General features: G+C 49.3%; 1 protein-coding gene and 1 long non-coding RNA gene across 10 annotated transcripts in view; one reads left to right on the plus strand and one right to left on the minus strand.

The window, feature by feature from the left end:
• Positions 1 to 12625, minus strand: part of Ptpn3 (protein tyrosine phosphatase, non-receptor type 3) — a 148200-nt gene that overhangs the window by 108149 nt on the left and 27426 nt on the right. Inside the window, exon 1 of one of the 6 annotated variants that reach the window (NM_011207.2) lies at positions 2683 to 2848. The exons of 1 other annotated variant lie outside the window; for it this stretch is intronic. The gene's annotated coding sequence lies outside the window, so the exon portion shown is untranslated. Of the gene's footprint in view, positions 1 to 1291; positions 1381 to 1603; positions 1681 to 2334; positions 2514 to 2682; positions 2849 to 12625 lie in introns of those variants that run through there. 4 more of the 6 variants (NM_001384115.1, XM_006538100.3, XM_006538099.4 and 1 more) reach the window with 4 other exon arrangements.
• Gm12536 lies at positions 750 to 9927 on the plus strand. 4 transcript variants are annotated; one of them, XR_003955206.1, is made up of 4 exons: positions 1862 to 1955; positions 2782 to 3714; positions 8174 to 8380; positions 9324 to 9927. It is a non-coding gene; the product is annotated as a predicted gene 12536 (long non-coding RNA). The 4 variants fall into 4 exon arrangements; XR_003955208.1 differs by lacking the exon at positions 1862 to 1955 and adding an exon at positions 750 to 1321 and having other exon boundaries at positions 8174 to 9927; XR_881302.3 differs by having other exon boundaries at positions 8174 to 9927.

The raw sequence follows: 12625 nt of genomic DNA on the forward strand, positions 1-12625 counted from the left end.
TAATGCACAAGGAGCAGCCACCACAAAGAACGATCAAACCCGCTGTGAGAAGCTAAGAGACCCCCGCTCCCCAATCCAAAAACATAAGGTTAAGCATGAGAGCTTTGCAGAATATGCATCTTTTTCCCAACCAGGATTTCCAATTCATCCGCTTCGACATTTGCAAGATGGATCATCTTGCAAAAATAGTTCTTTCTGTGAGGCCCGAGTGTCAACTTCTGGAGTTTCGGAACTCACAAAGACTGCCATTAAACAAGAGCAGCTCACCACCGCTCTGTGGAGTTGCTTTTTTCAAAGCCTCAGCAGACGTTCTCCTGGGCACAAACACAGACCCAGAAAATGACTGCCTAATTCTACCTTCCTGACAAAATGGGAGCCATGAGGGTCTCTAACTGAATTAAAATCACATCACGCCAACTGCTCGCTTGCTTTATGCCGGGCACGGAGCCAAACACCTCCACACCATTTATCCTACTTAATCCACCACCAACCAGGCGAGGTGGGCATTATTGCTGCCTGCGTGCAGTGGAGGAAATGGAGGATCAGAGAGGTTAAACGACTCGTCCAAGGTCACCAGCTGGCCAAGGGGAAGAGCCCAACTTGAACCTAGGTCTAGAGTTTCCCAACCACAAGTTCCCTGTACCTTCACGGAACACCCAGGTGTCAAGTTATCTTAACTTCTCATGAATTTTTTAAAGGCAACCCTCAAGTTCGTAATAAGTTTAGGAGGCAGCAACCGGGGGCGGGGGTTTCCGGGCGCGCTCTCTCCCTGCACAACGCAGCAGTGTCACACCGCAAGTTACCAGAGAAGCCACCCCGGTCGCCCGCGGAACGGGGCGGATTGGTTTGGCACTGGAGTTCGTGCCAGGCCCAGGAAATGCCATCTTTGCAATCTGAAGGGGAATTCGCCCCGGGTGGCTGAGCTTCGGGGACCGCGGAGAGCTGGATCCCCGCAGCGGTGCGCCCCCTCTGCCGGGCTGCGGATACCTCGGCGCCAAGCCCAGGGCTCGGCCAGACTGGAGCGCACGCCCACGCCCGCGCCGCTGCGTCCAGAACGCCCAGCCTTTTGCCGCCCACGCCCGCGCCCCGCCCCAGCCCCGCCAGGTGATCCGGGCCTGCGCCCCCCGGATGCCCGACGTGGCGCGGAGACCTGGGGCTACCAGCTCAACCGCTAGTCCTCCCGCGTGTCCGCCGAGCCCCGGACCGGGTGGGGGTTGGGTAAGCCCCGCGTGTCCGCGATCGCAGCAGCCCGCGCTCCGACCCTCCCCGCAGAGGACCCAGTCTCCCATACCTGCAGCATCCGGGGGCGCGGGGCGCCCAGGTAGGTCGCGCGGGCGGGCGGCACTGAAGCTCGCTCGCGCCGCGACCTGGCCGCCGTCTGAGCATGCCCAGTGCAGCCCGCGGGCGGCTCCCGCCGGCCCGGCTGTGGCCGCGACGGGCCCGCGCGCGGGGCGGGGGACCCGGGACAGGGGCGGGCCCGGGGCAAACTCGTGGGACGCTGCCACTGGCCTCCGCAGACCACCTGCCAAACTCCCGCAGACCTCCAGGTCCCCTGGCTCACGCACGCAGCCATTCGTGCTTTTAGCATTTATTGAACACCTACTGTGTGCCTGGCTTTCCCGGATTGCATGCCTAAGAATGGCAAGGGCTTGGCGCTCAACGAATCTGAAATGACAGCGAGCCTTGCGCGGTGGCTTCGTGGCTGAGTTGGGGGTCTCGCTGACTCCAGCGGCTCCGTGGCTGAGTTGGGGGTCGCAGGGCTCCTTTGCTGGTCCTAGGACACCAGGCAGGTTAGCCCTTCCCAAAGCCTATAGGGCCCCTAGTGGCGGGCGTTCCAGCCGGCCTCTTCCGCCTCCTCCCACACCTGTCTTCCTGCGCTCCGACTGCACCTTCCTCCCCATCATACCCTCTGAACTTGACCCGCCTGGAGACCTTTACACTGCCTTTCCCTCGAGGTAGGACGTCTTTTGCCCTGCTTTGCTGGTGTTTCGAGCCCTCTCACCATTCAGGTGCCTCTTGTAGGAGAGACCTTTCTGGCTACCTTTCTAAATTAGCCCTGACCTCTTGCTCCCTCTCCAAGTCCATTACCGCACTCCAAGCATGTATCACTTATCCATTCAACAGTTACTTACGTTCTTCACACTTAATATATAGACAAAATCTCTGCCCCTTGTTGGGAGTTTAGAAGGGACTTTCTCGCAACAAACAACAGGTCCGTAAACAACGCAGGGTATTAGGTGATAAATTCTAAGAACAGGGGAAAGGAGCCAGGCAAGAAAGATAGGGGGTGGCCCGGTGAGAGCTGGTGGAACAACCAGATCAGGTGACAAATACCATTCAGTCACGCAGCTAAACAAGGAAGCTTTCTTGGGACGATAAAGCCGGTGCAAAAACAAAACAAAAACAAAAACAAAAAAACCTCAAAACAAAACGAGCGCAAGCTTTGTGCCCGTGAAACGGAAGGGCGAGCGGAGGGGCTGCTGGAGTATGTTGCCGGCTGTCTCTCGCGACTTAGATTTCCCCCTTAAGGAGTACCTCCCCTCTGTGTCAGCTCGGTAACTCCGCCTCTCAAGAGACCCAGCCTCTAAACGACGCTTGGCTTCCAGTAAGAACTAAAAACGTTTTGTTGAATGAATATGATAACAAAAGGATGGAGAGATGGTTAGGATTCTATGGTCGGACCTGGGTGCTAGATATCCCGAGAACCTTTTGTTCCCATGTCACCACGAGACCCTCAGCCGTGCCTGACTTCCTGGCTTAGATCCCGGTCTCTGTCCCAAGGTAGTGCACCGCTGCAGGCGCCGCCAGAACCTCGCGTCCGGGGAATTCCTACAGAGCCCGGAGTCCTAGGGGTTGCACTGTCCTGGCCCCGCCTAGGATCGCACGCAAAACCTGGAGCTCGGGCGCCAGGGCAGCACTTTTCGGAGTGGCGGGGAGAGCACTGGGCATGCTCGGAGCCATGGGAGCCCAGCGTCCGGAAGGAAGAACCCCCAGAGGGATTGGCGAAGCTGCCCACTGAGTCCCACCTGGCCGTCAGTCTTCTACTTCCCTGCAGGGAGTACTGGGTCACCCTCCTCCCCCAAGCATGGTGGGAAGACTTGAAATTCAGAGACAGCTGACTGAACACAGTGTCCTCTACCAGCTGCTGTGTGATCTGCTACCAAAGCCTTGCGCTCTCTGTGCCCTAAATAATACAAATGCCTACGCTTGGATCCGGGGGAGTGTGGGGAATTGAAAAAAAAAAAAAAAAAGAAAGAACGGGAATTTATTCAGTCCACCTTAAATGTTTTTTCCCCTTGATGAGGCTTGAATCCAGGGCTTTGCACACAGTAAGCACGAATGTCTTCCAGTGAACTAAGCCCTGTCCCAGACTCATTTCTTAAGTGCCTATCTCAATCATTCATCCATCATCCTTTAACACTTTTTGGACTGCTAAGGTGAGGGACCTGGGAATTGTTAGAACTGTCCAGTTTAAATAAAGCCTGCTGGAATACATCGTTACCATTTCTTTGCTGTCACTGCTTAAAGCAGTGTTCTCAGATTTGAGCTGGAAAATAGCTGAGAACTTCATTGAAAAGCTCTAAAAGTTATTTTTTAACGAATTAAATTTTTTTTTTGTTCGCTTTTCGAGACAAGTGCTTCTCTGTGTACCCCTGGCTTCTTCTGGAACTCACTCTTATACATGCCCAACTGGAAACAAGTGGATGTTCAAAGGTAGAGTAATGACTGATTGTGTTCTGATACATTGGTTGAAATAATTATTACAATTAAATCTTGCTGGGTCCCTACTACAGGGTCTGTGGGTAAGGAAATTTGCAGCCAAGCTTTCTGTCCTGAGTTCAGTCAATCCCCAAGACCTGTCAGAGTGGAAGAGAACTGTGCAGCTTGTCTTCTGATGTTTCACATGTGTGCACACACACATACATACATACATACATACACACAATAAAAAATGAAATTATGAAAGTATACTGCAACATGAAAACAACGATGAGTGGAAAAGCTGAAAACAATTGACTGTGGAAAGGTGACACGGACACACTTGCTAAGAATGCAGATAATAGTTTTAAAGCCAGGCACTGTGGTCCATGCCTTTAATCTCAGCATTTGGGAGGCAGAGGCTGGTGGGTCTCTGTGAGTCTGAGGTCAGCCTGATCTATAGAGTTCCAGAATAGTCAGAGCTACACAGAGAAACCCTGTCTCTAAAAACCAAAACCAAGACTATATAACAATAATAATAAAGTTTGGGGAGTTTGAGTTGGTTTTTCTCCCTTAAATTTATCCTCTAACTCCTAAGTGGTTTTGTTGTTGTTTTATATGTGACTTTTTTTTTTTTTTTTTTTTTTTTTTTTTTTGGAGACAGGGTTTTGTTTGGTTTCCGACCCCTGGACAAGGGACTAAGGTACATATTTTACATACCAAAACATACCTGGCGTCCAGGTTCTCCCAGCATCCCCCAGTCCTACCTGGCATACCCTGCCCCCAATTCTAAACATTCCAGCATACCAGCTGGCCTGCCCTTCTCCGAGAGGCTCTTCACTATATAATCCAGGCATGTTGGTCTGCCTCTTCTTTCTTCCTCCTTCCCTCCCTCCCTCCTCCCTTCCTCTCTCCTTCTTTCTTTCCCTCCCTCCGTCCCTCCTCTCCCTCTCCCTTTCTCTCCCTCTTCTCTTCCTCCTTTTCTGCACACACACCTTCTGTCTTTCTGTTCCCCCTAACCTCCCCCCACTCCATGACTTCCCTAGGTCCTTGGGGCCAGTGAACTCACCCCCCCCCCAGAGCCTTTCCCATTAAACCTGCCTTTAATATATTCTAATCTGGCTTGAATTGGCCCATTTCACTGGCAGACAAATAGCCAACCTATCAGGTATCTCTGTGTAGCTCTGGCTATGGGAACTCCTGGGAGAGTTCCTTCTCTGGGAACTCTGGGAACTCCTTCTGTAAACCAAGCTGAACTTGAACTCAGGGATCTGCCTGTCTCTGCCTCCTGGGTGCTGAGGTTAAAGTCATGCATCACCATGCCCACCTTCGACATTTTAGTTTTTGGTTTTTTAAAATGATTAATGTCTTGATGTTACGTTTGTGATAATAAATACATAAAGACCTAGGTATGGTGGCCTACATCTTTAATCCTAGCATTGAAAGCAGAGGCAGGCAGGTCCCTGTGAGTTCTAGGCAAACTTGATCTACATAGCAAATTCCAGGACTCTATAAAGAGACCATGTCTCAAGAAAAAAACAAAGAGGGGCTGGAGAGATGGCTTAACCCTTAAAAGCACTGGCTGTTCTTGCAGAGGACTTGGGTTCGATTCCCAGCACCCACATGGCAGCTCATAACTGTAACTCCAGTGCCAGGGCATCCAGCAGTCTTACCCTGACATATATGCAGGTAAAATACCAATGCGAATAAACCAAAATAAATCATTAAAAAGAAAACAAGCAAAATTTTAAAAACACAATGAAGAAAATTCCCCCCTAAGATAAAATTAATTTCGTCTTGTATGTATCTAATCCGTTGTGATTAAGTTCAAATGTGGCCAATGTTTTGCATGAATTTTTTTTCTTCAGTCTTGACAGTTGGTTTGGGTTTTGTTAGTTTTTAAACTCAAGTTTCATGGAAAGCAGTTGGGAGTGGGTTCACAGCTGGTGACAGGGGTGGGCTCCCAGCTGGTGACACTGGGGAGGATCTGAAGCCTAGCCCATTGACCTCCTAGCTGGGTGTCAGGTTTTATGGTCTGTTACACACACACACACACACACACACACGCACGCACGCACGCACGCACGCACGCACACACACATGCACGCGCACACATACACGCACGCGCACACGTGCGACTGATGAGTAGAGGAGACTGTCCTTTTAGTCTGCCTTGCTTACCCTCCTTTGATGTGCTCTGTAGACCGCAGATTACTTTTACCCTTCTGGTCTCCTGTTACTGTTTTGTTCTCGGGGCCAAAATACTAAAGTCCAGCCCTTTAATCTGGTGCAGCTGGATTGGCCTGATGTTATTAGCTTGAACGACAGGTGATCTTAAGAGTCGACACGCCCAATCTTACGTGAATGGGGTTTCTGGATGGCCATGTAATCTTCACCGTTGAATTTAGCCAGCAAATGGGGCCTAGTTACGAACAAGACTGTACTGAGCCGTGGAGAATGGATCCAGGCCCAAAGGGACTCATGTAGATAGATGGTGTCCCTGGACAGTCATTTGGGGCGGGGGGGCAGAGTAACAACTCACTAAAGACACACAGTCCACAGACCCCTCAATAGTCCTGCTGATGTTTGCTGGAGCAATGCAGGGACCCCAGGAACAGTTGCTATTAAGCTCAAATAAATTAGTTTGTTCTTTGTCTTAGTGGTGCTGGCCCCCAAAATCCAAAAAAATCCCCAAACGACAAACTGAGGGGTGATTTCATGACAGAAGAAGATATGCAGCAGGCTAAAAGTTCACCTCTAGTAATAGAACAGATTGATGGAGGAGAGGTGCCCGAGCAGTATGAGAAGCAAGCAGAGTTAGCAGCCTCCCCAGGAAGACACCATTTGTTTAGAATATCCAGAGCCCAATACTGCAGAGCAGCCATTGTTTAGGAGAATTAGTGGGAAGAGTTTACTGGAAAAAGCACCACAGACCATCAGTCATTCGCATCAAGACTCAGGAAATCTGGACAGTGATTGATTGGCGGGGCTCCCCGCTGACTTGCTAATGCTTATGAATTATTTGTGCTGTTAATGTAAGCACATGAGGGGTTCCAGAACAGAGAGGGGCGGGTAAGTGGTGTTGATGGAGCACAAGGAAAGAATAAGGCTTACAAGCATTGTGCTTTGGAGGGCCTCCACTGAGACTAAAATCACCGGGTTGAACTACAGAAGGTTGCCATTGCGTGGGTCAGAATGATTGGACGAGAGCAGCTTCCTGTATTCCAGCAGGATGGGTGTACAAAGGAAGACAAATGAGCTGCCCAAGCAAGTGACTAGTGGCCGGGGCTTCCTATTGCATCTAGGGTAAAAGAGTCAGCTATAGAAGGTATCTTATATATGTGAAAGATGTCCTTTGGGCTCACAGGCTCTAGTTTTAAAATAAGCTTGGTTTCTTCTATTGTCGGGGGTGGGGGTGGGGAATGAATCAAGTGTTAAAGCTGGCAAGGGAAAGAAATGCGGAAAGAGAGAAAGAGTGGTTATACTCAGAGGTGATGAGAAGTGAGAAGACGTGGAGAACCAAGCAGGCCTTTCCCCTGTGGTGGCTGTGGGTGGCAAGTCCCTGACCCAAAAAGAGAAAGGAGGAAGCAGTCAGGTGTCAGTTACGAAGTGTTCATCAGCCAGGACCCCTCAAAGCTAGAGCATTCACTTGACTATTTATTAGGCATCTACTGTGTGTCAGGCACTGCTCTACGCATTTAGGAGACACCAGCGTCAGTAGACAAAAACCACCACCACCCCCTCCTCTGGATGATGTCTTCTAGTGCAGGGAGCTAGGAGGGATGATAAGCAAGTCTTGGGGATATGACTCAGCCACAAGAGAGCTTGCTTAACACGCCCAGGGCTCCATTACAGTGGTTTTCAACCTGTGGGTTGCAGGCTGCATACCAGATATCCTGCATATCAGATATTTACATTATAATGCATAACAGTAGCAAAATTACAGTTATGAAGTAACAACAAAAGCAATTTTATGGTTGGGGGGGTGCGTCACACCACACATGAGGAACTGTATTAAAGGGTCACAGCATTCGGAAGCTTGAGGGCTATGGCTTTCTCAGCTCAGCACTGCATAAAAGTAGGCATAGTGCTGCCTGACATGTGCCCATAATCCCAGCACTTGAAGACAGAGGTAGGCGATTCAAAAGTCAAGCTTGCCTGACCTAGTGATACACCCTTTTAATCCTTGCATCCAAAAGACAAGAGCAGATGAGTCTCTGTGAGCTCAAAATTATTCTGGCCTCTGTACATAGTGAGTTCTAGGCTCACCAGGAATAGAAAGTAAGACTCTGACTCAACAAACAAACAACAAAAACAACCAAAACCCGAGGTCATACTCAGCTACATAGTGGTTTAACGCCTTCCTGGGCTACTGGAAACAGCAGTTCTATACATAACTGAGAAACTTACTCACTTAAACAAAGACTAAGAGGGAGTTATTCACACCGGGTTTAAGAAGAGAATCTTCTAACAGGAGAAGCAGCCAATCCTGGTACACTTGGGGGAGCATTTATACATGAAGGAAGCCTGAAACCTTGGAGAAAGAGGCAGACAACAAATTAGAGATTATCATTGAGGGCTGGGACAAGAGCCTTCTCCAGCACCCCCAGGAAGGACTCCATCTCCTGTCAGAGATGACCAGTTTCCTGGCAGCTAAAGGCACCTGTCAACATATCCAAAGGTAAATGCTGATCATGGCCTACTTGACAGTGATTACAGACTCAAATAAAAAGTTGAAAATCATGGAGCAGCTGTCCCTGACAAGAAAGGCAGCCGGACCTCCAGACTGTCCTTATAGGGAGAGAGAGCATTGACCATTTCTCTCAGGATGCTTGCGCCTTCAGGAACCCCTGAGGCCCCTCAGGCATGAATCTTAGAACAGATAAAACCAGACCATACTAGACCCTATGAATTTGCTGCTGTTTGGGAAAGCAAAAGTGTAAGTTGAAGGACTTTGGAGACCTGCTCTGGAAACCTAATGTATTGAGGTTTTAGAAACCGAGACAGAGAAACCAGAGGAAGGAAGCCTCATCTATGCATGGCTGTCATGTTTAAGCAGTGATCCCTCCTGAAATGGGTACTATCACTTTCCAGCGCCCAGAGAGAATGGTTTCTCAAGGTTCCCAGCCATACTCTAACCTCACCAAGCAAAAGGGCAGAGGGGAAAGGAAGAGGAGATGGAGGCGGGCTATCCCCTACAGACAAGACTCCCAGATGTCATGCTTTCTCTGCCCTTGACCTTGGCTCCCTCTTCTGAGGCCAATAGCAGCTAATCATGTGACAGGAGAGGAGGGAGTGATGAGGGTAGTAGTCACAGGGGTGATGTTTGTTAAGGGGAGTGGACCTTAAAATAAACTTATTAAAGTACGTAGGATACACAGAAAAACAGCTCAGAGAGGCCCTTGCCTCGGTAGGAGGAACCCTACCAGTCAGTGAAGGGAGGGTGAATGTTTTACCATTTACACTAAACGTTTTGGTGTCTTCTGAATTTTGTACCACGTGATCTCTAGCCTATTTAACAATAAAGGTGTTGTATTTCTGGGGAAAACAATTGTGGAAGAATGTGTAAATTTTGTGTGTGTGTGTGCAAAAATATTTTGCTTTTTGTTTCCACTACCCAACAGCAAAGCGCTGGTTGTTTGACATGCCAAGGCTACATCAGGGCACAGTCATGGAGAGGGTGCTGGAAGGGTGCCCTGCCTCAAGCCCTCTTAACCCTCACTGGAAACTCACATGGTTGAAGGGTGGAACAGGAAACAGAGCTTTGGATGAGGATAAAAGAGAAAGGAAAATGGCCACAGTCACCTCGGGGGCAGGAACGATGTTTTCCTGACATAGCTGGTCCAGCCCCGTGGTGGGAGAAGCCAGTGGGAGAACTTCGGTGCCCAGGCCTCAGTGGGAACTCACATTCAGGCAGCGACATCGCCTGAGAACTCAGCTCTTTTGGCTTTCCAGTTCATCCCTGAGACACCAGAAACTTGATCTGTGCCCAGAGCGCTCCACCTCCTGGTGACATTTCAAGAACAGAGCCGCTGCTGGGCTGCCCAGTGCTCTGGCGACCTTCTAGCGTAGCTCGGATGACACATCACAGGATTTCCTCAACTGCGCCCTGGCGTCCTGCTGGGATGGCTTTTTCATTTTTTCCATGGGACACGCATCCATTGCATCTCGGTACAAACAGGCTGTCCAGCGGTGCCTCTGTAAACACGAGTCACGTGTGGAGTTAAAGGGCTCGTGTACTGTGGGGGACAGCGGAGTTCTCAAGACGCGTCTTCACGGAAGGGACGTGGCTGAACGAGGCTTTTAGGGTTCCGGACAGGATGTCCAAGCACACACATGGCTCCTCCTCAGTCCTAGCTTTGCCTCCCAAGATGCAGCTCTCCAGTAGTAGCATCAGAAAAGGTCACTCTCCCATTTCTTCATCTTTGTCTTCTGTTGCCATGGCATGGATCTGGAGGCTGAGAAAACCTAGGCAGGACAATCACGTCTGATCTTCCTGTCTAGGCTTCCTATTGCTCTGTGAAAGTGAGAAGAGGGCCCTTCAGGAAGGGCTGCCTCACTTCATAACCATCGACTGCCTGCCTGCCTGCCTTCCTTCCTTCCTTCCTTCCTTCCTTCCTTTCTTTCTTTCCTTTTTCTTGGCTTTTCTTTCTTTTTTAAAAAAAGATTATTTATTTATTTTATGTGTGTGAGTACACTGTAGCTGTACACATGGTTTTGTGGTTGTTTGGAATTGAATTTTTAGGACCTCTACTTGCTCTGGTCAACCCCGCTTGCTCAGGTGGACCCAGTGTCAGATCTCATTATGGGTGGTTGTGAGTCACCATGTGATTGCTGGGATTTGAACTCAGGACCTTCAGAAGAGCAGTCGGTGCTCTTACCTGCTGAACCATCTCTCGCCAGCCCTTTTTTTTTGGGGGGGGGGGCTTTTCAAGATAGGGTTTCTCTCTGTAACTCTGGCTGTCCTGGAACTCACACTGTAAACCAGAGCGGCCTCGAGCTCAGAGATCCACCTGCCTCTGCCTCCCAAGTGCTGGGATTAAAGGTCTGCACCCCCACAACCCAACCTTTGCTTCCTTTTGTTTTATAATGAAGTCTCAGAGTAGCCTGGAACTGACTTTGTAGCCTAGGCTGGCCTGGAACTCCTCCTACCACCTTAGCCTTCTGGGTACCATCCAGGATTACGGGCATATAGTACTACTGTATAATCAGCTCTTGCGGAGGTGGGGTAGGAGGCAATGACTAACCCAATCCGGTAAGAAAGACGTCAACTTTTAGACCCCATCACGTCTCAATATCACTACACAGTGAATCAAGTAGCAACACAAGCTTTAGAGGCAACAAACCAAACTCAGACCATAGCAACCTTCCTAAGCTTCTCTCAGGTCGTTGATATCAGCACAGCCTCGGTCCTCACAGCCCATGTGTTGGCTTAAGTGTCTTGCTTGCTTCCCCTTGAAGGTACCCGCATCCTCCTCCTGCAAGGACTCGGACCACCAAGGCTGCTGCCTGCTGAGATCACCCTGGGTTTAAGTCTTGTCTCCAAGCCTTCCTCCTTCCCAGATGGCCCTCACTAGCCACAAGTCTGCTAACCTCCTGCCCTGTAAGGTGTTTGCTCTTTTCTACTTTACATCACTGTTTGGTCTTCGTTCTACTATTAATGTGGATTTGCCCTTTGGAAGACTTCTGGAAATCCCCTAAAAAGTTCTTCCCAATGCCAGGGATCTGTGGCTATTCTCCACCACCACCACCCCTTTTTGGTTTTGTTTTCTTTTTCCAGAAAGGGCTCATACTTTGTGATTGTGTAAAACCACCCAGGGCATAAACTTTGCGCATGTCTATAGGAGAATTTCTAGACTGGGTTCCTTACGTAGGAAGCTCTGCCTTCAGTGTGGGCATCGTAAGCCTGGGATGGTAAGGCTGGGGTTTCAGACCAAAACAAAAGGAGCAAGCAAGATGAACACCTGCATCCGTCCCTTTCTGCTTCCTATGGATCTGTGGATGCCATGTGATCAGGTAGGTGATCCATATTCCAGCTGCCATGCCTGCCCAGCCATGATGGTGGGGCTAGAGAGATGGATGGTCAGTTAGGAGCACTTGTGGCTTTTGCAGAAGAACCAGGTTTGGTTCCCAGCACCCACATGCCAGCTCACGTTTGCTTGTCCCTCTTGAACAATAGGAATTCTGTTGTGTCCTAACAGTCCTAGGTCAAAATCCTTTTATGACCTGGCTTGCTAAATACATGATCAGTCATTAGTTAGACTGATGTGATGGTAAGAGATAGACTGAAATGCATCTGGTAGTGTCCCCTGAAAGGCAGAAGAAAAATCTGGATTGGGTGTCTAGATGAGCTCTCAATGTCTTGCCTACTTGAACCAGTCAAAGGAGTCAGGGATTTATGGTTCCCCACCCATTCTCCACAACAGATTCGCCTGCAGGTAAGGCCACACCCTTTCGTTGTCTCTCTGCCATGCTGAGTGAGGTGTTTTCAAACCAGCTCTGGGGCTGTAACCTCCACTTTTAGACAGAAGGACAGACAATAACACAGCCAGTAAAATCCTCATCAAAAACCAGGCAATAATGAGAAGGTAAAAATCCTTTTGTGTCTCAGGGTTTCATTTTCATTACAATCTAGAATCAAGTGCAGCCCCAACCACTGGAACCACTGGATTCTGTCAGTCCCTGTAACAATGGTTCATCATCACACTATTGGATAAACACATGTGGGAGGCCTTTAGGTGTCTCTCCTTTCTTGTACAGACTGTAGTAATAAGCTTTGTTTGCACAGGCAGGCAAAGGGACCCCCCTCCTCCTCCTCCATTTATATTCCCCAAATTCACACATTAACACGCTATATACAATTGTGCCAATCTGTCATCCCAACTGCGAACTCTTAATTTATTTTTATTTTAAGTGTGTGTGTGTG

This window comes from Mus musculus, chromosome 4 (assembly GCF_000001635.26).
Source record: "Mus musculus strain C57BL/6J chromosome 4, GRCm38.p6 C57BL/6J".
Classification (NCBI taxonomy): domain Eukaryota; kingdom Metazoa; phylum Chordata; class Mammalia; order Rodentia; family Muridae; genus Mus; species Mus musculus.